At 37.7% G+C, this 26,025-nt stretch overlaps 1 long non-coding RNA gene across 1 annotated transcript in view; it reads right to left on the reverse strand.

The window, feature by feature from the left end:
- Nucleotides 1–1,925: 1,925 nt before the first annotated feature.
- LOC135104671 (uncharacterized) overlaps nucleotides 1,926–26,025 on the reverse strand; it is a 67,501-nt gene continuing 43,401 nt past the window's right edge. Inside the window, exons 2-3 of the long non-coding RNA XR_010270480.1 lie at nucleotides 7,232–7,322; nucleotides 1,926–4,080 (exon numbers count right to left, since the gene is read on the reverse strand). This is a non-coding gene — a long non-coding RNA (uncharacterized LOC135104671). The remainder of the gene's footprint in view (nucleotides 4,081–7,231; nucleotides 7,323–26,025) is intronic.

Below are 26,025 nucleotides of genomic sequence, written 5' to 3' on the forward strand. Positions count from 1 at the left end.
GGTGGTCATCTACAGAGCGTAATCTACCTGCAGTTGGCCTCTCCAGATGTGTATCTATACACCGATGCATCAAACGTGGGTTGGGGGAGCATCAGTCTTACAAGACTCAGTGAGTGGTCTTTGGGGTCCACACAAGCACTCTCTACATATCAACCTCTTGGAGCTCAAGGCCATTTGTCTGGGTCTGAGTCATTTCACAGCATACTTTCACTGCAAGACAGTGGCAGTGTTCTCTGACAATGCCACAGCCCTGTCATACTAGGGCAAGGAAGACAGGACTTGCTCTGGGATGCTCAATGTGGAGGTGCAAGGGATCCTTCAATGGGCAGAAGATCATGCTGTCTAGATCCTAACCCAGTTTGTGAGGATCAGATACTTTCCACAGATTAGATCCTTCATCAGGACATCTGCAATTAACTTTGGAGTTATCCCATTGTGGATCTATTTGCAACAAGGCTCAACTTTTAGCTTCCAAATTTTGTTTCCCTGTTCTGGGATTCAATGGTGTGTTCTCTCTCAAGGTGTTTGATCTTTCCTTGGACCCTGTTCTCTGGGAAGTCATAAAGGCTTGTTTGGCACGAGTTTATCGCATGCCTTACAAAGATCCTTCATGGAATGTAGATATGGTACTCAAGGCCTTAACCCATCCCCTTCAAACCTTTACACCAGTCATCCTTACGTGATGTGACAAGGAAAACCTTTTCTTGTAACTAACAACAGCCAAGAGGGTCACAGCCACACAAGGGGAGGATCTCATTTTGTCTTACCTTCCTGATTTTGTGGCAAAGACAGAAATGGCCCTTAACCCCATTCCTAGGGAGTTTTGGCTGCACAGTCTTTCCTTGTATGTGGGGGAGGAAGATAAGAAACATCTGCTTTGTCTTGTGAGGGCTTTAAACAGGTATCATCAGGTGACTTGCTCATCATCCAGCCCAGGAATCTTTTTGTGATGGTACGGGATCCCAAACAACCAATGCCTAAGGCAGCAATCTCCTTTTTTACTCAGGATGCAATTAAGATGGCCAATGAGTCTATTCCTGAAGCCTCATGGTCTTTGTTTAAGGTTCGGGCTCATGACATTAGGGGCATCATCACATCTATGCTTCTTTGAGAGAAGAGAAGCAGCCTGATTGAAGACCCGCTCCGTGTTTGTGGACTGCTACTTACAAGAGATTCAGAGGCGAGAGGCAGATGTCTTTGCCTTATGACCAGTAGTTACCACTGGGGACTTGGTAGCTTAACTCCCCTTTCAGCACGTTCATCAACTGCCTTACATGGAGTGGATGCTTGTTACACTTAGAGGTGGCATTCATTCTTTTCCACTACACATGATTTTTTGTGATTTTTGGTTTGCATGTATGCAAAACATCAAATACCCAATTTTCACTGAGATACACTCATTAGTTTTGGAGGAAAAAATATATTATATACTGAAAATGTAAAAAAATGGCATCTGTATCATTTGAATTTCTCACTTATTTTTCAACCCATTGTTTTGAAAATTGTTATCCATACTACACCTACATGTATCTTCATTTCACTAAAGATGGATTTTCGATAAGACATTTCATATAGAAATAAAACAGAAACATTGATAAAATTTTTTTTTTTGGGGCTGAAGAAAATCTACCACAATATAAACAACTTTTTTTTGGAAATCTGTCATTGGTGGAAAAAAAAGCCTTTCTTTCCTCTTTCCACAGATACCTTTATATCTTCATTACTTTGAGAGTCAACAGAGAAATTGTGCTTGAAACATAGAAAATACAAGTTTGAGATATGAGCTGTTTTCTTCTGAGATGTGTATCATGCCATATGTTGGCTTTTTTTCTGTAAAATTTTACAAATAATAGGAGAAAGATAACAACTAAAAGTAAGCCAGTGTTTATTATCATGTTCAGGTCTAAGTGGTACCTGGTGCCCTCCTGTTTGACAGGATATTACTCACTAGCAGGTGAGAGTATCAGAGGGCATGACACAAGTGATGGTGATAGTGCTGTCAAAAGTGTTGCTTTTTTGGCTCAATTTTTTCTCCCTGAAACATTTATAGCATATCTTGAATACGAGACTTTCTAGCTAGGAAAGAGAGATGATGTATTTCCCATCATCTTTGCAGGGGAGTGAAAATTTTTTCTTGGAATAGCTGGATTTGTATATCTAGTTTTGTTGCTTGGTAGGACTCAGCAACAAGTTGTGGTAGTGGTGGTGGTTCCTGAGAGGCAAAGGGAAGAGGCTGAGGGGGTGGAGAGGTGAGGTGTGAGGTTGGGCAAGGTGGTGAAAAGAGTGCATGGGCTGGTGACAAGAGTGTGGGCTGGTGACTGGCCTTCCTTTCTTTTCTCACTCATCTGTATGTAGTCATGCAAGTAGATATCCTCTGAATGATGACCCATTGTTTCCAAATTTGTGAATGGGCAAAATAAAGGAAAGAAACACTGGGTGAAGTGCTAGACAGCTGAGCACATGTACCCCTCTTTGACATCTCAACAGACACTGAGATGGTTGGACCTGTCATGGTGTAGTGGCTCTATAGCATTATTGCCATATGGACATTCACAAATATGGTAAAAACACCAAATTAAAGTTTAAAGAATGCTTAAAAATTGTGAGTTTCTAAAAGACACATGGCCTAGCATGCAGCGGGACATTTAATCCATACAGCGTTTAGTATGCATGTATACTATTTAGTTTTTTATCCATATTACGGCTTTGAATTTTGTTTATATATATAAGAATTGTCACTAACAGTGACAAAGAATATTTTGACAAGTCAAGAGTGAATGTTTTCATATACATACCTATCTTTTGGGTTTGGAGTTATTATAGGCTGAATACTTCTGTAGGAACTAAGACATATTTGGGGATTATTTTATTTTATTGTTGCCTATGTCAACACGCATATAATATCAAAGCAATAAAATTAAATTGAAAGCTACGGTATTAAAGAGGGACAAAGACTTTGGTTATAAATGTTGCGGAGTTGGCTACACAGGGTGGGCTGCTGTGTTTTCCCAAAAAGCATCACATAAAAAGTAAGTTACTTTCTCCTAATAAATTATTTCTCAAATCTATAATCAGTAAGGCGTAAGAAACAGGAAACGAGACTTCAGAGTAATCGGAAACGAAAACTGAAAATCATAAAATTCATTCTATGCCCTATTCTTTGAGAACTGCTGGTGTAGTAGCCATGGCCTTGAAATGTTGGATGTTGCCATATGCACATTAAACCATCTCCTTGAACATAAAATTCTTGTTTATTTATATGTATTTGTAATGTAAAGAAGTACTTATTTATTACACACACTATAGAGTTGTGGAAAGTGTATGTAAAGGTGAGAATAAAGGCTTTAAAAAATGTATAAAAATAAAATTCTGCATCCCTAGTCTGATATCATGAGGTCTTGAGAAGTGAAAAAATCCAAGAATCAAAATCATATGATAGCCACACTTCCATTCATAGCATGGGAGTAATACGTATATCAAATGATTTGTTATTTTTTTCTCATTTTATGGGGTAAATGAAACGTATACAAAAAAAATCAACACTGAACAGGTTAAATCCCTTTAAATAACTGTAAACAAAGATGATTTAAACATAAGAAATGATGCTTTCATTTTTTCCATTTTCACAGGAAACAGCAAACACCTCAAGGGCGACTGTATTGTTAAAAATTTAATTTTGATGACTGGGTTGAAAAATCTTTTTTTTTTTTTTTTTTGCTGTCAACTCATCTTAAGTGTCAGGCTCTGGTTAGTTGCTGTCATGACAGTTTCTGTGGGTTAGCACTCCCAAAGTAGGCCATACTCTAACAATGGTAAAATGTAGGGAAGTTCATAGGAGCATTTCCTTGTGCCTTTCTCATTTCCTCTACACCTACCATGCTTTGGGTTGGGGATGGATGCTGATCATAGGACACTAAGTGGCTCAGGGCCCCATGCTGCCAGTAGTTCCCATAGGCAATGGCTTGGGACCTCATGTTGCCAGTGATTCTCTTAGACCAGTGGTTCCCAACCTGTAGCTTGCAGGCGCCATGGGGGGCCCTCAGGACTATATTGTGGCACCCGCAAAAGTCAACCAGAAAACTGTGAAGCATTCTTCATTTTAACATTTCTAGTTATTTTTTATTTATATTTATTCAGACAATAACAATTAAGAAAGTATGTAATATAAATCCAGTAAAATTATTACTTATTACACACACAATTAGAGAGAGAGAGAGAGAGAGAGAGAGAGAGAGAGAGAGAGAGAGAGAGAGAGAGAGAGAGAGAGAGAGAGAGAGAGAGAGAGAGAGAGAGAGAGAGAGAGAGAGAGAGAGAGAGAGAGAGAGAGAGAGAGAGAGAGAGAGAGAGAGAGAGAGAGAGAGAGAGAGAGAGAGAGAGAGTGTGAGGGTGTAAGACAGATGAGTACTACACACGATGCTTACAGGTATGTGTTGTGTTCAGGTCCGTTATTCAATTTGTTCACCAGCACACTTGGTGTCTATCTTTTGCATGGCACAGAGTACTGCAGTGTTGCTAAACCACTGCAGATTCAGCACTTGTGTTATTCACATTGATTTCATTCATACTAAAGAGAACAGTAATGGCTTCTATTTCAAAGAAACAGTCACAATTACGCCTTTCATGAAGAATAGGAAGAAACCTATTTTTTTGTCAATTTGAGAGAGAAGTGTTTGTGCTTAATTTGTCATTCTACTGTTGCAGTATCCAAGAAAAGCAATGTAGAGAGGCATTTTGTTACACTTCACAAAAATTATGATACTAAAAATCCCTCTCACAGTGATGTAAGAAAGGAGAAAGTGAAGAGGCTAAAATCTGAATGGCAAGCCCAACAAGACATCTTCCAGAAACCACTTGCCAAAGCTAAAGCATGAACAGCTGCATCATTCAGTGTTGCTCATGTACTTGCAAAAAAAAAAAAAAGCCATTTGAAGATGGTGAAATGGTGAAAGAATGCTGGCGTGAAGCATGAGTCCTTGTTTGAAAATTTTAAAAATAAAGCTGACATTGTAACTGCTTTAAAATCCATGCCTTTACCAGGAAACACAGTCATACATAGGAAAGAAATGATGGTGGAAAATGTGTCTGATCAAATAAAAGCTGATCTTGAGAAATGCACGTGATTCAACCTGTAGTTTGATGAATCAGCAGATGTGGACACAGCCCAGTTAAGTGTATTTGTGCACATGGTTTTTTCTGATGACAGCATGAAAGAAGATTTTGTAGTGCTCTTACCGCTGAAGGGGAAAATGCGTAGTGCAGATGTTTATCAAGTTTATAAGAGTTTTGTAAACAAGGTCAGTTTATATCTTCAAAAGCTTGTGTCAGTAACAACAGATGGTGCCTCGTCTATGATTGGTAGCAATGTTGGCTTTGTGGCACTGTGCAAAAATTATCCTGCATCCCCTCAGTTCATTAGTCATCATTGTATCATACATCAGCAAGTGTTCTGTTCAGAAGTTACTAACTATGAACATGCAATGAAGGTGGTTGCAAAAATAATTAATTCTATTCATGCTAGACCTCTTCAGCACAGATTGTTTAAAGCACTTCTGGATGAAGTGAGTGTTCAATATGGTGACTCTCTTGTACACAGAAGTGCATTGGCTAAGTAGGGGGAAAGTTCTCCAAAGATTTTAACAGCTAATTCTTGAAATCAAGAGTTTTTTGCAAGAAAGAGGGGACTCACATAAAGAACTTGATGATCCACAATGGCTAGCTGACCTAGCATTTTAAACTGACCACATCTAAGCTTGGTGAGTTAAATCTAGAGTTGCAAGGGTAAATGAAAACTCTATCACAAATGATGAATTCAGTAAATGCCTCCATAAATAAGTTGAAGCTATGATGTCTCAGATTTCTAAAGGGCTCTTACAACACTTCCATTTGCTGGAAAAAAGACTGAACACAGAAAAATTGAAGTGCAATGTTCATACATACACAAATCAGCTCAACATTATTTTTGGATGAGTTTAAGAAAAGACTTGCACGCTTCGGTAATGTTCTGCCAGCAGCAACATTCATATCAAACCTATTTGGAACAGTGATGTCAGCAACACTGCATCTCAACTTGGATTGCTTTTCAACCTGAACATCTCTGACCTGGAGACTGAAATTATTACATTGAAAAGTGATTTAGAACTGAGAAGCAAAGCAAATCACCCAGAATTCTCGACATTAGTAGTGTTGGAAAAATTTCCACTTCTGAGGAAAGTTTATCAAAGACTACATTTGTGCTTTGGGCCAACATACATGTGTGAATTGGGATTTTCAACAATGAAAATTTTAAAATCCACGTCTAACTGACAGTCACCTAAATGACTGCATGAGAATGGCAATTACAAATTACACCACCGAGATATCAAAGTTAGCAAAAGAAATGCAACACCAGTCTTCTCACTAAATATTTGAAAGGTAAGAAAAATTTTTCTCTCTCTCTCTCTCTCTCTCTCTCTCTCTCTCTCTCTCTCTCTCTCTCTCTCTCTCTCTCTCTCTCTCTCTCTCTCTCTCTCTCTCTATATATATATATATATATATATATATATATATATATATATATTTGGGACAGTGCCCTCCACTTTGTTTACACAGATATGGCCCACAGCCTACGAAAGGTTGGGGACCACTGTCCTAGACCATCACAGAGGAAGCCAGCACTCCATACTTCAATCACGATGCAGCCTCCTTGATACTCTCTCATGTCTCATGATCCTAACTTTAGGTGAGACTTAATAGAGTTGATAATGTGGACCATTCACTCTTTGTCATATTCCACTCCTATGGCATAGCCCAGCTCCTATAATGTGGGAATTTGCTAATATAAGAAGCAAGTTGTATGTGAAACAAATACCATTTTCAGAAATAAAATGTATTTTTCACCTACCTGCTTCTTACATACTTAACCCAATGCTCTGGGAATGTTGAGCAGAAAATATATTTTCTAACTTATTTTCCTATATCCTAAGATGCTCCACTTAAGGATATTCAGATCTGAAATAATGATTAGCAGCAGTGAATGATAGATAAATGGATAAATACACAAATAGACAGATAGATAGACAGAGAGATGTAAGATAGATAACCTATATGAGGAGAAGGAAAAGAAACTGATTAAAATAATCAGAAAAGAGAGTTGCAGCTAGGTGATGAAGGTTTGTATCAAGAAAATTTTGTTAAGTAAAAAAAATAATTGAAGATGTTCCTGCATTCTCCTAATACAATAACTTGCTCTTACTTCCGGATGATAGGTTCCCTGAAGACCATGGTCCTTTTCTAGGATGGTGATAAGGTCCTCTTGTGTCTTGGCCCACAGCTCAATGAAAGTCCTAGATAAGACAGAAAAAGATATCAATTAATTGATATCTTTGATTATCACATGCAGTAGCTACTGCATCATCATGATCATGATTAAAGGAATGGGCTCTGTTAAAGCCACTCACTAATACTAGTTTCTTCAAAGTTAAGAGGCCATCAAGCAGATATCCTTCCCATTCTGGAGAATCTTTGGGTCTTGACCATCTTGCTCTGCCTAAATACCCATGTGGTCATAGTCCATTCGTTAGTATGACTAAAAGAAGTGGTGGTTTCATTAAAAAAGCAGTGAATTGATTATTTGATTTTGCAGATTCATATAAAGGAAGAATGATCTAAATACAAGAAGGAAGACAATGTGTGACAAAGGTGTGAATAATTTATGGAAGATGATAATAATCTGAAATACCTGAATTACATCTTATATGATCATGAAAGCAGAGAGAGAGAGAGAGAGAGAGAGAGAGAGAGAGAGAGAGAGAGAGAGAGAGAGAGAGAGAGAGAGAGAGAGAGAGAGAGAGAGAGAGAGAGAGAGAGAGAGAGAGAGAGAGAGAGAGAGAGAGAGAGAGAGAGAGAGAGAGAGAGAGAGAGAGAGAGAGAGAGAGAGAGAGAGAGAGAGAGAGAGAGAGAGAGAGAATTTTCCAATGCAGAAAATTAGTGAGGATTATTGTTGGAGCATGAATGGAAGAACAGTGGTCATGGACAATAAAAGAAATGGAGATCTGAAAGCCAGCTGTAATGTAGAATTACTCTGCTATCGAGTGCTCTCGTGGGAAGTGTAAACATGTATATACACTGTACTGTTGTGTGCAGCGAGAGAGAAAGTAGAAAGAAGATGAGAAGAAAGGGGAGGAGAGAGAGATAGAGCAAGAGAAGGAGGGGGAATGAGAGAAGACAGAAGATACTTGAGGCACGATAAGCGCTTGCCCACTCCCGCCTAATTTACTTTAAAAACACCAAGCATCTACTTAGTCTATTTCCCTGATTAAATTTTCTTACTTCCTTTTGTTCCCTGATGTTGAATCAGATTATATAGAAGAGATGACCTTGCCTATAGAGTAATCAAATCCTATCCAGTTCTTGTAGTTTGCTCAGAATAATTTTTGAAAGATAACCATCTGTATAGAGCGAAATGTTAAAAAATCCGAAACTATTTTCCCCATAGGAATCAATGTAAAATAGATTAATCCATTAACAGACACCAGTCTACACTGTCTTAGCAGCTTATTACAGACACTCCCACAGCCAAGATGGCTGCTTCACATCTCCAGCTCACAAATTATTTATCTAGAAAGGATGTAATGAATGAACTTAATGACACAAAACTCATCAGAAGATACTGTTTAGATCTAGTGAGGGAAGCCTTAAAAAGGGACAGAGAGGAGCAACCCACTTACCACCAAAATAAAGGTGATCATAACACTTAGACATCATGCTCCTGGGAAAAGCTAATGGAAAAATGCAGTTGTGCAGTAGTGAGTGTGTTGGGAGTCATTGAAAGAGTCACAGGTGTTCAGGATTACTCCTCAGCCTAGAAAACAGGATCACATTTACCTTTTTTCAAAGACTGAATTTTTACACTCTTTACACTAAAGTCTTACACTGTGTCTCTCTCCCAAATATATAAAAATGAAGTAGATATTTACAGAAAGTATAAATTAGTAATAAATGGCAGCTTTTGCTATGTTTTTTTAATATTTGAAATCAAGTAACTTTGTTATGGTAATCCCAACTGAAGCAATAATTAGTTCTAAATTTTGTTTGTAAACTGAATTTTTCGAAAAGGGAGGTGTTTGGTAACCAAGGTTCCACAGTTTATATATATATATATATATATATATATATATATATATATATATATATATATATATATATATATATATATATATATATATATATATATATATATATATATATATATATATATATATATATATATATATATATATATATATATATATATATATATATATATATATATATATATATATATATATATATATATATATATATATATATATACAGAGGGTGTTTGAGTTACAAGCAAGATACATTCCGGAAGGCTGCTTGTAAGTTGTTTTGCTCCTAACCCATCATCGTAATTTTTCAGTACAAAAAAAGTATCACATTCTGCAATGTAATGCTTACTTGATACTTGATACCATGAGAGAGAGAGAGAGAGAGAGAGAGAGAGAGAGAGAGAGAGAGAGAGAGAGAGAGAGAGAGAGAGAGAGAGAGAGAGAGAGAGAGAGAGCACCTTGCCTTATGAGTGATGTGATACTATTGAGAAGTGACAGTCTTGAGGCTTCTGCAAAATGCATCTCATAAATGCCAGGCATACGACCCGGGTTAAAATGAGACGCCTCTCTCTCTCTCTCTCTCTCTCTCTCTCTCTCTCTCTCTCTCTCTCTCTCTCTCTCTCTCTCTCTCTCTCTCTCTCATGCACATTTTTTTCCTTTCTCCCTGTCTTCTCTTTGGATTATACATGCCTTTATTCATATAATTTACTGAGATGGCTGGCTGAAAGCATAAGACAGCTATGTTTGCCTATTTGTGGACTTAATGTAATGGAGCAGGCTTTCTACACCATTCAGCACAACCCTCCTGTCTCTATGCCTCTCAGAGGCTGACTGGTGGAGGTCTGTATGCTGTGGAATCTCAAGCCAAACTCACTGTGGTGCAGTACAATAAGTTTTTAAATTAAATTTAAATTTTAAACTAGTGTCTCAAAGTAAACTGCTACAAGGCCTGTGTTCTAGGGTGGTAGTTGGCTTTTTGCTATGCCGCTGCACTGCATGGGTAGTGGCAAAACGGAGTACTAGGTAAATATGGCACATAGCGCCAAATTTGAATTTTTGATTGGCAAAGGGAACAATATTGAGAGCACAATTTCATTTTGCAAGTAGACTGCTCGTATCTCTGAACATTCACAACTTATTACCTCATAACTTGGACACCCTCTGTGTGTATATATATATATATATATATATATATATATATATATATATATATATATATATATATATATATATATATATATATATATATATATATATATATATATATATTAGGAGGCACTTATTAGCTAGTATTGTAAATGAGCTAGCAGCAGAACATCCCTGTCAATTAAGTAAGATAAACACCAGTTAGAGGCTGATTGAGTGCTGTGCCGGTTAGACTTGTGTGACAACCCTGTCTGTTGTCTTATATTTAGGTTATTGTCGTTTTTATATTGTTAAATGTTAATGGGATTCAGAGTTCTGTTGGGAGCTTTGGACCCAAAGGACATAGAAATTCTCTGTTGAGCAGTGGTTGTTTACTCCCTCCCCAGGCTTTACCATGTCTAGGTGGTACTGGCCTGTCTTCTGTGAGGCTGTAAATATACTGCTTACCAACAGGAGAATATAATGTTCAATGCATATAGGTGGTTCTGTCTCTAGTGGGTAGCTCACAGAACATTATAAACCTCATAGTTGTTTGTCTTTTGTCATAGCTGTGCACTGAACTACATAGAAGGTATCTTTGGGAAGCTGACCAGTTAGTGGCAGCTGTGAGAACTGAACCTGGTGTCATAACAGTACATACTCAATAATGCTTACAGCTCTATCCACAATTATCATATTTGCTGCCTTGGGAAACTAAAAATGACCAGATAGTGATTGAATGAACAATCTTATCTGGTTGGTTATTCTTTTGTTCATATTAACTGCACAAGTAGTGTAGCTTACTGACCTGATTGAATCCCACCTATTCTTTTCTAAAACTGTGTCTCCATGTTTGCACCTTACCTAATAGAATTTTCCAACTATGTTTATCAACATCTATCTTTCCTTCTTGCTGAAACTTTGCCTACATTCAGCCTAATCCTCCAAACTACTGGCCTATTGTTTTAATTTTCTGCCTCTCTAAAGTTTGTTAATCTATCCTCAACAGGAAGATTCTTAAACACCTATCATTTTATAATTCTATATCTGATTGCCATTATGGGTTCTGTCATGGGTGCTCTACTGGTGATCTCCTGGCTTTCTTTGATTTTTTAGGGATTTTCATGAAACTTTCACTGTTGCCTTAGACATATCAAAAGCTTTTGCTTAAATCAGACACAAAGCTGTAACTTAATCTCAAATTCCCTTTCTGACCATTTTGGTGCTGCTGTGGTTGACCATCACTGTTCTTCTCCTAAGTTTATTAACAATGGTGTTCCTTGAGGTTCTGTCCTGTCATCCACTTTCTTCCTTTTATTCACCAATGATCTTCTCAGCCAAATTTCTTATCCTATCCACTCCTACACTGATGATACCATTCTGCACTTTTCCACATCTTTTCATAGACCTCCAACCCTTAAGGAATTAAACACCTCATGCAGGGAAGCCAGAGAATGCCTGACTTCTGATCTCTTTAAGATTCCTGATTGGGGTAGGGCAAACTCAGTACTGTTTAATGCCTCAAAAAAATTAAATTCAATGATCAACTCGACACAACCTTCCAAATAACTATCTCCTTTTCTTTACTTACATTTACAAAGTTTTTTGTCTTATCAATTCCTCTCCTCTAACTGACTGTCTTCAGCCTGTCTTTCATCACCAGTGTTGCATTTATTGCTATCTTCTACCACTAGTTATACACAAACTGCTCTTCTGATCTTGCGAACTGCATGCCTTCCCTTCTGCAGCCTCACTGCACAAGACTTTCTGCTTTCTCCCATCCCTATTATGTTTACCTCTCAATGATTCATCCCTTTTTCTGGTATACTCAGGAACTCCTTGCTTGCTTTTGTTTTCTCCTTCCTTTTATTTAAACTCTTTCAAGAGTGAGGTTTTAAAACACTTATCCTCTAATTTTGGATGATCCTTTTTGACCTCTCTTAAGGTACATGCACTCTAGTGGTCCTTTTTTTTATTCGTTTTTACTTTTTTTTTTTTGTACCCGTTGGCTTGCTTACAGAGAAAAAAAAAATTTGTTAGATTTGACCTTTATCACCCATTAATTATCAACTCTATAATTATGGTCACCATTAGCAGAGTGATTGGATTTTTTCCTTAAAATTCTCTACTTCCTATTGTGATGTCCCTGAGAAGTGAACAGTCTATAAGCACTAGTAAATGTTTAGTAAATACTCTTCTCAGATACATAAATTTAACAGTTAATGGACTCTCCTGATCAACAATAAACTAGAAAATAATATTAGAACTAAAATTATGAATTTCTTAAATAAAATATACCTATCCTTAATACTGTTTAGCTGGACTAAGCAAACAACTATTTGCTACTTAACAACTGCTAGTGTATTAATTTCAGTCTTCTTCTGGCTAACAGAGATAGTGAATATTAATAAAACATTTCATGTTGATTTGTAAGTCAATGTTGGCAGGTAAATAATATTCCTTTATCTCTCTTAATATCCATAGATACATTTTCTCTCTTTCATGATTCTTGCAAGTGGTCCTTTCGTACACATCTTTTCACAACCCTCTGTCATATTTCCATTCATCTCACCATGTTTACCTACTTCTGTTTCCAGATACTTAAACTCACTCACCTCCTCTATTATCTCTCTTCAAATAAACACCTTACGCCTTTATATAGTTCCCACACTCAGCCTATAGGGTATCCTAAAGTCACATGTCTCCATTTCTCTCCTCTCAAAAAACCATCACTTTACTTTTACCAATATTTATTTTCATTTTCTGTCCCTCACATACCTTATGGAATTGATCCACTACTCTCTGGACTTCCATTCACCCTCTTTTAGTAAGATAATGTCATTTGCAAACATTATTATTACAGCCAGAAATGGGTAGTACTTAAATATATAAGTTATAAATGTCAAGTTGCACTTTTGTACTGGTACTGATATACAGTCACCAGCAGTAAACTTGTTGCCACTTCTGGGATATTAATTACTCAGTAGTGACACCTGTCAACTACCCACCAGGTGAAGACTTTTGTTTTCCTTTGATTGGTTCAACCTCCTCAAAAAATAATCCTAAAGGCTCCACCCACTTGACTTTTCTCACCTGGTCCATGCCCTGTCCCTTCCCATGATCAGAGCTCTCATTAAATTGATAGATAGATAGTGTGTGTGTGTGTGTGTGTGTGTGTGTGTGTGTGTATGTGTGTGTGTGTGTTTTGGTTGTTATTTTGCTTTTGTTGTTGTTCTTGTCACCCTTCTCTTCCCCCTCCTCATTTTCCATCCTCTTCCTCCTCATATATATATATATATATATATATATATATATATATATATATATATATATATATATATATATATATATATATATATATATATATATATATATATCCCTATTCCCATGAGAGGGCCATGTTACTCAGGTGTGATACAAGCATCATGAGAGCCCTGCTTTACATAGAAGCCTGTATCTTTCTAGTAAAGTTACTCACAAAAATCATGAACCCAGGGCATGTCTTTTTTTTACACTTAAGCTTTCACCCCTTCTAATCTTTGATAGATTAACTTATCGGCAAGTAAAAGCTTCCACGTTAAGGGCGGCGGTTGACTTAAAGGAAGAGGGATCAACTAAAACGAATCACACCTTTTGGCTGTGCGCCCCTCTCTCTCTCTCTCTCTCTCTCTCTCTCTCTCTCTCTCTCTCTCTCTCTCTCTCTCTCTCTCTCTCTCTCTCTCTCTCTCTCTCCTTCCTTCTTCTTCTTTGTCTTCTTCTTCTACTCTTCCTCCTCCTTCTCTTCCTCCTTCATATGAAAATGCTGCTCTATCTCTCTTCCCACACTTCCCTGCTGCTCATTGTTAATTTCTAAACATTTAAGGCAATGATTTTTTTCCCTGTTTTGTGACAATATAGAAATATTACCATTATTAAGTCAATCTTGTTTTGTGAAGTTTTACTACTTGAACTGATAAACTGAGGATGGCAGTAGCTGTGCTTGAAAGTGTTATGACATTGACGAAAGAATTGGTGATGGTGGTGATGGTGGTGGTGAATTTGTGTGTGTGGGTGGGTGTGTTACCTGACTACAATCCTCAAGAGAAGTGTGTGTGTATTTGCCTAGTTGTGATTTACCTAGTTGTATAATACAGGGTTTGAGCAAGGCTCATAGTGTCCTGCCTCCATATTTATATTTATCCAGAATTTCATTAAATTTATGCACGATTGGTGCTGTAACAACCTCCTCACTTAGACCGTTCCAGATATCCACAGTTCTATGTGGAAAATTGTACTTCTTGATGTACCTCAAACACTGACTCTTCCTGATCTTCTTTGAGTGCCCTCTCATTTGTCCAGCTGCATCTTCCAGCAACACCAAGTTCTGCTTGTCTATCTTCTCAGTCTGGTTAACTATTTTATACATTGTTATTAGATCTCCTCTTTCTCTTCTAACTTGCAAAGTTAGCAGTCCCATTTCCTTCAGCCTCTCTTCATACATTAGGTCTTTCAGCTCCAGTACCATCCTTGTAGCTGTCCTCTGAATTCTTTCCAGCTTTATGTCTTTCTTCATATGTGGAGACCACACCACTGCTGCATATTCCAGTCTGGGACGTAGCATAGTGGCTATAATTTTTTTCATCATAGTCTTATCCATGTAATGAAATGCCACCCTAATATTTGTTAACATCCTGTACATTGAGCCAAATATCTCACCTATGTGCCATTCTAGGATCAGGGTGTCTTGAAAAACCACTCTTAGGTCTTTTCCTCCCTGCTCCTCATTATTACTTCCTCCCCCATTTTATAGTCTCATGTAGGTCTTCTTTTACTCTTTCCTAATTCCATCACATGGCATTTCTTAACATTGAATTCCAATTTCCACTTCTTGCTCCACCCATAAATCTTGTCAATATCTCTTTGCAACTCCATACAATCAACATGACTCTTTATTACTCTTAATAATTCTGCATCATCAGCAAACAGATTGATATAACTGGTCAAACCCTCCTGCATATCATTGATGTACAACTGGAATATAATGGGTCCTAACGCTGACCCCTGTGGTACTCCGCTTGTTACATTACTCCAACTTGAACAGGTGTCCCTGATCACAGTTCTCATTTCTCTATCCTTTAAGTAGTCTCTCATCCATTTTAGCACTGTCCTTCTCAGTCCTCCTACGTGTTCCATCTTCCACAATAGTCTTTTATGTGGAACTTTATCAAATGCTTTTTTGATGTCTAAGTACACTGCATCTACCCACCCATCTCTGTTTTGTACTTCATCTATTATTCTTGTATAGAAACTTAGTAAATTTGTCACACATGACCTTCCTTTTCTGAAACCAAACTGACTATTTGTTATAACTTCATTCTCTTCCAAATATTTCACCCACTTTTCCTTGATCACTATTTCACAGATCTTGCCCACAACACTAGTCAGTGACACTGGTCAATAATTTAGTGGCTCAGTCCTCTTTCCTCCCTTGTGTATTGGCACTATATTTGCTCTCTTCCACTCTCTTGGTACTCTTCCCTCTATCAGTAAGCTGTTAATCACATCTCAAATTGGCTTCACCACTTGTTCTCTACATTCCTTTAGTGTCCAACCTGACACTCCATCAGGCCCCATTGCTTTCCTGACATCCAACTTCTCTAACAATTTGCCAATTTCATGTTTTTGCACCAAGATTTCCTGTAAGTCCCTGCCTCACCCCCCTCATTTGGTTCTGTAAAATCTGCTTCCACATTGAACACAGACCTGAAATTTTCATTCATAATTTCACTCATCTCTTCCGCTATTTGATATATCCTTCCCTCCTTTACTATCTTGTTAATGGTCTCTCTGCTTGTCATCTTTCCATTGCCATATCTGTAAAAGAAGCTTGGACTCTTCTTCACATTTCTTTACCACATCCTTTTCAAATTGTTTTTCCTCCTCTCTTCTTATTCTAACATACTCATTCCTTGCCTCCTTATACTGCTCTCTATTATTTTCATTTCTTTGTTTCTTCAGTTTCTTCCAAGTGTGTATGTATTTATCTAGTTGTATTTACATGATGGGAGCAGTCTCATAGTATCTCGTCTCTATATCTATTCAGTTTGGTCCTAAAAGCATGGACAGTTACGACACTGACAACATCTTCACTGAGTTCATTCCATTCGTTCACACTTCTGTGTGGAAAACTATATTTTTTTATGTCTCTTCTACAGTTAACTTTCTTCAACTTCTTACTGTGTCCCCTTGTACTATGTGTCTAAATTTATAAAACATTCTTTGTCCTTATTTTCCATACCATTTATCATTCTAGAGATGTTTATTAAATTCCCTCTCTCTCTCCTGTTTTCAAAGGTAGGAATTTCCAACATTCTTAATCTCTCTTCATAGGTCAACTCTCTTAACTCAGGAACAATCTTAGTGACTATTCTTTGTACTCTTTCTAACTTTATAATATTCATTCCTCTTTGTATGAAAAGACCACACCACTGATGCACATTCCAATCTTGGTCTTATTACGGAAATCAACAACTTTTTTTATCATTCCATCATCTAAATATGAGAATGCCATTCTTATTCTTTTTAACAAATTCATCATCTCTTCAGTAATTTTATCAATGTTTCTGTCCAGAGTCAAATTTTCAGTAACTGTTACTCCCAAATCCAATTCTTTTGATTTCTTTAACTTCACACCATCCATCTCATAATGATGTATTCTTTTCTTACTCTTACCAAACTCCATTACTTTACATTTACTTAAGTTGAATTCCATCTGCCAAGATTTACTCCATCTATTTATCTTATTTAAATCATCTTGCAGTACCATACAGTCATTTACAGTTTCTACCCTTCTCATCAGCTTAGCATCATCTGCAAATAAGTTCATATAACTGTCTATTTCTTCATTTATGTCATTCACGTATATTACAAACATTATCAGTCTCAACACTGTGTGTGTGTGTGTGTGTGTGTGTGTGTGTGTGTGTGTGTGTGTGTGTGTGTGTCCTGACAATAACCCTCAATAGATGGGAGGGGTTTGGTGAGGTCAGAGAGCAGATGAGTCGTCAGGTCAGCTGAGGGGTCGTGCTTCATTTTTGTTCCGCATTCACCTTCTCACTCCTCCTCCTCCTCTTCCTCACTCCTCTTCATCCTCCCCCTCCTCCTCTTCACTCCTCATCCTCCACACTGAAAATATGGGTGTAATTTTCCCCACATTACCCTTCTGCTCAATGTTAAAATCTAAGCATTTTTAAGATTTTTTTTTTAGTTTTGTGAAGTTTTACAACCTGAAGTAATAAACTGACACTGACAGTAGTAATCTTTGTAAATGTTTTGACAAATATAGTACAGGTGGTGGTGGAGGTAGTGGTGCTAGAAGTAAAGAGGGGATTAGGTAAATATTTCACACTTTTGGGCATCAACCTTCCATTTCCTCCCCCTTCTCTCTCTCTCTCTCTCTCTCTCTCTCTCTCTCTCTCTCTCTCTCTCTCTCTCTCTCTCTCTCTCTCTCTCTCTCTCTCTCTTTCTCTCTCTTTCATCCTCTTCCTCCCCCCACATCCTCCTCCTCCCCCACATCCTCCTCCTCCTGCCATTAATAGCTATAGTTAGTGTAGAGTAGTTAGGGAAGAAGAAGAAGAAGAAGAAGAAGAAGAAGAAGAAAAAGAGAGAGAGAGAGAGAGAGAGAGAGAGAGAGAGAGAGAGAGAGAGAGAGAGAGAGAGAGAGAGAGAGAGAGAGAGAACATCATAACAGACAGTGGTGTGCAGCTCCCCAAAGAAAACACACACACACACACACACACACACACACACACACACACACACACACTGCCTGTAAAAGTGAGCATCTCTTGTCATCAGTGTGTGTGGCAAAGAGTGATAGAGAGCAAGACTGGTAAACATTAGACAATTGTGTATATAAATGCATAAATCACCCAGCATGGCACAACTGACAACTCATACTGGTAGGCCTAGCCAGTCTCTGGAATCCCCAGGAGTGATCTTCAAGGTCACCAACATATCTCTGATTTTTTAATTTGCTATTTACTTGTAGATCATCAACTTTATGCATTATTTTACATTACATGATTTATATTTGTGAAAATATAAGCAAAAAGTGTCTAATTTTTCAGAATTATTGGTTTGAAAGGGCTACCTTGACCACCATGGTGAACCCCAGGCATGGTAAGGGGGATGGGGTTGTTCTCAAATACTCCAGCCCCACAGATGAGATTGGAGACAGGATGGGGAAGAGGGACTTTAATACAGCTGTCTTTCTTTCTCTCAGGGGAAACAGAGAGTAGGGAAAGAAAAGAAGATCAAAACATCCCAAGAAAGCAATGGGACTTAAGCCTCTAAGTCTTGCCCTATACATTTGTCCTGCAGGCTGTGTGTGTGTATTTACCTTGCTGTATTTACCTAGTTGTGGTTTACAGGAGGGAATTAACCTCATAGTATTCTGTCTCTATATATATCCGGTTTGGTCTTAAAAGAATGGACAGTTATGGCATTGACAACATCTTCACTGAATTCATTCCATTTGTTAACACTTCTATGAGAAAAACTATACTTCTTGATATCACTTCTACAGTTAACTTTCTTCAGCTTCTTATTTTGTCCCCTTGTTCTCTGTGATTCTAAATTTATAAAACTTTTTTGTCCACATTTTCCATACCATTTATCATGCTATAGATGTTTTTATTAAATCTCCTCTCTCCTATTTTCAACATTTTTAATCTCTCTTCATAAGTTGACTTGCTCAACTCCAGAACCATCTCTGTGACTGCTCTTTGTACACTTTATAATTTTACAATATTCCTCTGCTGCATATTCCAATCTTGGTCTTATCATGAAAATCAACAACTTTTTTTATCATTCCTTCATCCAAATATGAGAGTGCCATTTTTATTCTTTTTAACAAATTCATCGTCTCCAGTAATTTCATCTATGTGTCTGTCCGGAGTCAAATTTTCAGTACCTGTTACTCCCAAATCCACTTCCTCTTTTGACTTCTTTAACTTCACACCATCCATCTCATAATGATATTGTATTCTTTTCTTACTCTTGCCAAACTCCATTACTTTACATTTACTTAAATTGAATTCCATTTGCCAAGATTTATTCCATCAATTCATCTTATTTAAATCATCTTGCAGTACCATACATTTACATTTTCTACCCTTCTCATCAGCTTAGCATCATCTGCAAATAAGTTCATATAACTATCTATTTCTTCATTTATGTTGTTCACATATATTACAAACATTATAAATCCCAACACTGACCCCTGTGGGACACCACTAGTTACTTTCAGCCAAAATGAATTTTGGTCTTGTATTACAGTACTCATCTCTCTGTCATCCAAATAATTCTCCATCCACTCCAGGAGTCTTCCTCCAATTTTTCCATAATTTATCTTCCATAGTAATCTTCAGTGTGGTACTTTGTCAAACGCTTTCTTCAAATCTAAGCAGACACCATCCACCCATCCATCTCTCTCCTGCACAATATCGACTACCCTTGAATAAAAGGACAATAAATTCATGGAGCATGATCTTCCTCTCCTAAATCCAAATTGACAATTTACCAAAATTTTATCTCTTTCTAAATGTTCCATCCATCTTTCTTTTATTGTTCTTTCACATATTTTTCCTACAACACTAGTCAAGGACACTGGTCTACAATTTAGTGAGTTTTCCTTATTTCCTCCTTTGAATATTGGTGTAATATTTGCTCTCTTCCAATCTTTTGGTACTCTTCCCTGTGATAGTCTGTGTGTGTGTGTGTGTGTTCTTATCATTACTGTCATTATTATAATTATTATCAATATTTATAGTAGTAGTAGTAGTAAGTAGTAGTAGTAGTAGTAGTAGGAGCACTAGCAGCAGAAATAGTAGTAATAATAGTAGTAGTAGTAGTAGTAGTAGTAGTAGTAGTAGTAGTTATTGTTGTTGTTGTTGTTGTTGTTGTTGTTGTTGTTGTTGTTGTTGTTGTGACCCTTCTCTTCCTAATTCCCCCCTTTCTCCTCCTTCACCTGCCTCCTTCCTTCCCGTCATCTCCCTCTCTGCCGTCTCCACCTCCTTCACCAAAGGGAAAAATGCATGAAGTCTTCACATGACTCAGTGGGTTGGAGTTGTGGTTACATTAATAATGTAGTGTCATTTTATTAGTTCAGTTGGGTTTTCAGCCCCTGAACACACTCTCTCTCTCTCTCTCTCTCTCTCTCTCTCTCTCTCTCTCTCTCTCTCTCTCTCTCTCTCTCTCTCTCTCTCTCTCTCTCTCTCTCTCTCTCTCTCTCAACAACAACAACAAAGTAATAAGAATGACAATAATGATAGTTAAAGGCATTTACACATGAGTTATTTAGGTAATTGATGGCATTTTTATTATTAGGTAGGATATTAATAATAATAATAACCATAATAATGATGATGATAATAATAATAATAATAATAATAATAATAATAATAATAATAATAATAATAATAACAACAACAACAACAACAACAACAACAACAACAACAACAACAACAACAACAACAACAACAACAACAACAACAACAACAACAACAACAACAACAACAACAACAACAACAACAACAACAACACACACACACACACACACACACACACACACACACACATCTCCCCATCCCTTAAAGCTGCTTGACCTCACCCACTGTTGTCTATTTCCCTCCTTCAAAATTTCTATATGAGTGTGTATTGTCAGCAGTAGCATCAATATTAGTTACCACAATACAGTTTCGTGTTTAACTATAAAGGAAAAAGAAACTCAGACAAAAGACACTATTTTCATCTGCTATGGCCGTAGTCCTTCTTGCTTTAAGGCCTTGTGTAGTCAGTAAGACGTTCCAATAACACACACACACACACACACACACACACACACACACACACACATAGGAAAATATGTGAATTGGAATGGAATCAAAAGCAAGTATTTGAAAGAATCTTACACATGGAAAATGTGTTGTTGAAGAGTGAATGTAAAAAATTAAAGAAACAACTGAGCACTAATGAGAAGATAGTGGAGGTAAATAATGCTAAGGTGGAGAAATTAAGTGAAAGGCAAGATGTATGGAAAAAAGAACAAGAACAGGAGAAAGTTAACCTCAAAAAAGTTATGGAAAGGCAACTCCAGGAAAGGGAAGATGATGTAGAGAAAACTGTGCTAAAAGTCATAAAGAAAAACCGAACATAGGTAAGGGATTCTGTTGAAAAAAAGAAGTGTAATAGTTTTTGGGTTAAAGGAAGAAGTCTTGCCTATTAGACACGCAAGAGAGCTATATGAAAAGAATGTAGCTGAGAAGGTGATAGAAACAATATGTGAGGAACAAGACAAGAGAAATAAGCTCAAAGAAGAAATAGAGGAACTGTTCAGGATATGGAAATATGAAGAAAACAAACATAGGCCACTGAAAATTAGGATGAGATGACAAGTTGCTGCTGAACTAACTGCAAAATTGTGGAAATTAGCATCTGAGGAAATTTATAAGAAAATCTGGATAAGAGGAGACCTTAACAAAGAAGAAAGAGTTAAACTCAATGAATTGTGGAATGAAGCAAAGGAAAAAAAAACATGAACAGAACAGAGACGGAGAAAAGAGCTTTTATTGGAGAATCAAGGACATGAAACTGAGACTGACTGAAGAGAGTTAAAAATAGCATATACTAATGTGAACAGCCTATTATCAGCTCTGTTAAAACTGAATGATTATTTGAAAGTGAGTCAACCAGATGTCATGGGGATTACTGAGACTAAACTATGTGGGGAGTTAGAATCAATTGGCCTTGGAGAAAACAGATAAAATGTATGGACAAGAAACAGAAATGTCAAGAAAGAAGGTAATGTGTTATTATTGATAAAGAAAGAACTGCAAGTGGATAATATAATTTATGGTGAGGGAGGAGCTGAGGTGTTGAAAGTAGGAGTGAGGCAAAGTGGAGGCAGAAGCAAAGATTTTGCTGTAGCTATGTATCCCCTAAAACGAACTCATGGACAAGAGATGATTATGAAATGATGATTGACGATACTATTGTATGCATGAAGAGACTGGTTATTAACAGTGAGAACATAATACTTATGGGGGACTTCAATTGCAAAGAGGTGTCATGGGAAAATTGGTCAAGTGAAGGGAGTGAATTGTCATGGGAAAATAAATTACACCAACTGGTTATGGACAACATTCTTACGCAGTGGGTGAAAGACTCTACAAGACTCCAGGGGAATGAAGAGCCTGCAAGGCTGGATCTGATATTTACCAAAGAGCCTGGAATTGTGGAATATATGACATACCAAAGCCCATTTGGAAAAAGTGATCACGTGTTAATTGAGTTCAAGCTCGGGGTAGAAGGTATACAGGAAGAAGACCATAAAGAAGGGACACTAAACTTCAATAAAACAAACTTTGTGAAGCTAAGAAAATATTCTGAAAGAGCTAATTGGACAGATTTCTACAATGCCAGAGAGACAGAAGATAAATGCAGGTTGCTACTAGAGATATATGTGGAGGGGATAAGAAAATATGTGCCAATGAAATGGGCAAGAAAACAGGCAAGATAAATGTGGTTCAACAGAAGATGTGAACAAGCAAAAGCTGAATAGATGGAGGAAAAGCAGAAGACACAACCATTGGATAATTTATAAAGATAAAAGGAATGCATATGGCAACATTCATAATAAAGAAAGAATAAATTACGAGAAAGATATTGTTGAGAAATGTAAGGACCAATCCAAATTGTTCTATGGATATGTAAATGGCAAACTGGAAAAAAAAAAAGAATAAGTAAATTGGAGATGGTGTGATTTATGAAAATGAGGAACAAATAGCCAAAATAATGAACAACTGTTTCCAGGTTCATTTCCATATGAAATCATTGATAAACAACCAATGACTGAAAAAAAGGCCCATCACAGAACTAGAGACATCGGAGTGCCTTCATTAAATCTCCAATCTACTTCAGACCCTAATGCCCAAATTAACCTAACCTAACCTAAGAGCAATCACTATCGGCCTTACAAAGAAAGTATCTAAATAGCAATGAGTGACATCCTGAAGGTAAAAGGAAAGCAAAGGTTGTCATGGACTTTCAGGTTCCACCCTTAAGAATATCATCCAGATTCTGAACCTTCCTGACCAAATAAAGGTAACATAGGTATTTTGAGAAAGCTGACCAAAAAAATTGGTAGAAAAGAGTGAGGAAAACTTTACCAGCACGTCCTCTTCCACCAAGACAATGTGCCACCCCACACTGTTCACCAATCTAGGGTTTTGGTGCGTAAGTTTGGCTGGGAAGTCATTTGGCATTCACCTTACAGGTCTGACCTGACTCCTGATTTTTTCTTTGTTTCTTAATGTTAAAAATCACTGAAAGACACCAAATTTGCTTTAGTTGTTGATGTGAAAAAAGCTGCTTTGACATGGTTTAATTCACATGACCCACAATTCTTTAAAGAAGTATTAAATGACTGTTGCCACTGCTTACAAAAGTGTACTGACCTTGATTTTTATTTTATTTATTTATTTATTTATTTTTATTTTTTTATGTAGGAGGGACACTGGCCAAGGGCAACAAAAATCCAATAAAAAAAATGCCCACTGAAATGCCAGTCCCATATAAGGGTCAAAGCAGTAGTCAAAAATTGATGAATAAGTGTGTTGAAACCTCCCTCTTGAAGGAATTCAAGTCATAGGAAGGTGGAAATACAGAAGCAGACAGGGAGTTCCAGAGTTTACCAGAGAAAGGGATGAATGATTGAGAATACTGGTTAACTCTTGCATTAGAGAGATGGACAGAATAGACGTGAGAGAAAGAAGAAAGTCTTGTGCAGCGAGGCCGCAAAAGGAGGGAAGGCATGCAGTTAGCAAGATCAGAAGAGCAGTTAGCATGAAAATAGCGGTAGAAGACAGCTAGAGATGCAACATTGCAGTGGTGAGAGAGAGGCTGAAGACAGTCAGTTAGAGGAGAGGAGTTGATGAGATGAAAAGCTTTTGATTCCACCCTGTCTAGAAGAGCAGTATGAGTGGAACCCCCCCAGACATGTGAAGCATACTCCATACATGGACGGATAAGGCCCTTGTACAGAGTTAGCAGCTGGGGGGGGTGAGAAAAACTGGCGGAGACGTCTCAGAATGCCTAACTTCATAGAAGCTGTTTTAGCTAGAGATGAGATGTGAAGTTTCCAGTTCAGATTATATGTAAAGGATAGACCGAGGATGTTCAGTGTAGAAGAGGGGGACAGTTGAGTGTCATTGAAGAAAAGGGGATAGTTGTCTAGAAGATTGTGTTGAGTTGATAGATGGAGGAATTGAGTTTTTGAGGCATTGAACAATACCAAGTTTGCTCTGCCCCAATCAGAAATTTTAGAAAGATCAGAAGTCAAGCGTTCTGTGGCTTCCCTGCATGAAATGTTTACTTCCTGAAGGGTTGGACGTCTATGAAAAGACATGGAAAAGTGCAGGGTGGTATCATCAGCGTAGGAGTGGATAGGACAAGAAGTTTGGTTTAGAAGATCATTAATGAATAATAAGAAGAGAGTGGGTGACAGGACAGAACCTGGAGGAACACCACTGTTAATAGATTTAGGAGAAGAACAGTGACTGTCTACCACAACAGCAATAGAACAGTCAGAAAGGAAACTTGAGATGAAGTTACAGAGAAAAGGATAGAAGCCGTAGGAGGGTAGTTTGGAAATCAAAGCTTTGTGCCAGACTCTATTAAAAGCTTTTGGTATGTCCAAAGCAACAGCAAAAGTTTCACTAAAATCTCTAAAAGAGGATGATCAAGATTCAGTAAGGAAAGCCAGAAGATCACCAGTAGAGCAGCCTTGACGGAACCCATACTGGCAATCAGATAGAAGATTGTGAAGTGATAAATGTTTAAGAATCTTCCTGTTGAGGATAGATTCAAAAACTTTAGATAGGCAGGAAATTAAAGCAATAGGATGGTAGTTTGTTGGATTAGAACAGTCATCCTTTTTAGGAACAGGCTGAATGTAGGCAAACTTCCAGCAAGAAGGAAAGGTAGATGTTAACAGACAGAGCTGAAAGAGTCTGACTAGGCAAGGTGCAGCACGGAGGCACAGTTTCGGAGAACAATAGGAGGAACCCCATCAGGTCCATAAGCCTTCCGAGGGTTTAGGCCAGCAAGGGCATGGAAAACATCATTGCAAAAAATTTTAATAGGTGGCATGAAGTAGTCAGAGGGTGGAGGAGAGGGAGGAACAAGCCCAGAATCGTCCAAGGTAGAGTTTTTAGCAAAGGTTTGAGCAAAGAGTTCAGCTTTAGAAATAGATGTGATAGCAGTGGTGTCATCTGGTTGAAAAAGAGGAGGGAAAGAAGAAGAAGAAGCAAAGTTATAGGAGATATTTTTGGCTAGATGCCAGAAGTCATGTGGGGAGTTAGATCTTGAAAGGTTTTGACACTTTCTGTTAATGAAGGAGTTTTTGGCTAGTTGGAGAACAGACTTGGCATGGTTCCGGGCAGAAATATAAAGTGCATGAGATTCTGGTGATGGAAGGCTTAAGTACTTTTTGTGGGCCACCTCTCTATCATGTATAGCACGAGAACAAGCTGTGTTAAACCAAGGTTTAGAAGGTTTAGGTCTAGAAAAAGAGTGAGGAATGTACGCCTCCATGCTAGACACTATCACCTCTGTTATGGGCTCAGCACACAAAGATGGAAGCAATAGTCATTCCAAGGAAAATCAGCAAAATACCTCCTCAGGTCCCTCCAACTAGCAGAGGCAAAATGCCAGAGGCACCTTCACTTAGGGGGATCCTGAGGAGGGATTGGAG

The sequence above is a fragment of the Scylla paramamosain genome, chromosome 11, assembly GCF_035594125.1.
Source record: "Scylla paramamosain isolate STU-SP2022 chromosome 11, ASM3559412v1, whole genome shotgun sequence".
Classification (NCBI taxonomy): Eukaryota; Metazoa; Arthropoda; class Malacostraca; order Decapoda; family Portunidae; genus Scylla; species Scylla paramamosain.